A 1,797-nucleotide genomic window follows, 5' to 3' on the forward strand; every position below is an offset into this window, starting at 1 on the left:
TCCTCCCCTCCCCATCCCTCCCACCCCTGGTAACCAACAAAGAAATTTTCCTTCCATATATAAACCGTTCCTTGATGGTTTATCTACTTTTCTATTGGATTGTCAGGAGCTCTGGTAGCACAGTGCCTAAGGCATTTGACTGCTGACCAGAAGGCTGGTGGTTCAAACCCATGAGCCACTCCTCGAAAAGAAGGTGGGGCAATCTACTTCTATAGAGATACTGCCTCTCGGAAACACAAGGAGGGGTTGCTATGAGTCGGATCTGACTCCAGGACAGTGACTTTTTTTTTTTTTCATTGTTTGACTTCTTGTCAATTTTAAGGGGCTTTCATATGCCTTTTTAATTTGGAGCAAACATGTTTTTCCAACTCTAATATTTGCCTTGATTTTATTTATTGCATCTTTTGTCATACAAATACTCTTGATTTTTACATATTCCAGTATGCCAGTCCTTTCTTTTATAGCTTCTGAATTCCTAGTCTTAGTTTGGAAATTCTTCTCATCCTATAGATTGTGTTTGGTGTTTCCTATGTATGTATGTATGTATGTGTATATATATATATATATTTATTTATTTATTTAATGTATTTGCTGTTTCACTTTTTAATTTTAAGTCCACAATTTTTATCTTCTATAGTTTGACCTATATATGATTCTTATTGGATTTCTGATCTGATTGATCTAAGTAGTGTTAGACTGCCCCAAACGGTGCTGGCAAGAAATTTTTAGATGTCTGCCCAGTGATCCAGAGAGCCTGGTGAGTCTCTTTCCAAAGCCACTTTCCTCTTACACATCCAACACCTTTCACTGGGTCTCAAAACCAAATGCTATTCTCCGTCAAGCTCTTTGAACAGTGCCAACAGTTCTATTCCCAATTAAGTTACCTTTGTGCCAATAAGACCACAGTCTTTGAGGAACACAAATTACAGTGTAGTATTTATTTTGGAATTTTGGCCACTTAACTTCTATCCCTCTCCCCTCTCCTCTTCTTAAGCAGCATTCTGATTTTCCTCTGGGAAACAGCTCATCCACCCACTCTCGGTCCATTTGCTTCCAGGTGGCATTGACTCCATTCCCAGATCCAGGGGTGGAACAGAGGACACACCCCTAACCTATTCAATATTGTATCACTCTGGCCATCACAATAGTCCAGAGAAGTACACCACCGAACAAAGCTAGTGAAACAGAAGAAGATATTTTGTCAGGGATTCTGGGAAAAATGTTTTCATCCTTTCTCTTTACTGAGACCTGCTGGCAGCTGACTGAGTACCAGCCTGATAATGAAGCCAAGGAATGGAGGGTGAGAAACTGAGTCCTGCTCCCACTGTTTGATCTCTGGATTAAACTATACCTGAAGTAGGTACTCTCTAATGTTGAGGTACGTGATTTTTTTCTTTTACTTTTTATTTTAAAAGAAAGCTAGTTTAGGTCAATTTTCTCACCTCTTGCAACTAAAAGTGTCTTAATGTATAAGACCTGTCTTCTTAGCTGTGGTGACTTAATGGGGCTTCTTAAGAAAATCTCCATATAGTTTCCCCAATTATCATGTGGGGGGGGTGTCTTAACTTGAACATATACATTAGTTTCCTAGGGCTGCCATAACAAAATACTGCAAATTGGATGGCTTATAAGAAAAAAAAAAAAAATACTGTCTCATGGTACTGGGGGCTAAGAGTCCAAATTAGGGTATCAACAGCTGTATGGGTTCTTTCTGAGGGCTCTGAGAGAAATCACGCCGAGCCCTCCTCCAGCTGCAGCTTCTAGCATTCCTTGGCTTTCAGATACAGCATTGCATGA

This window comes from Orycteropus afer, unplaced genomic scaffold, assembly GCF_000298275.1.
Source record: "Orycteropus afer afer isolate SDZICR_OR568_19922 unplaced genomic scaffold, OryAfe1.0 scaffold00002, whole genome shotgun sequence".
NCBI lineage: Eukaryota > Metazoa > Chordata > Mammalia > Tubulidentata > Orycteropodidae > Orycteropus > Orycteropus afer.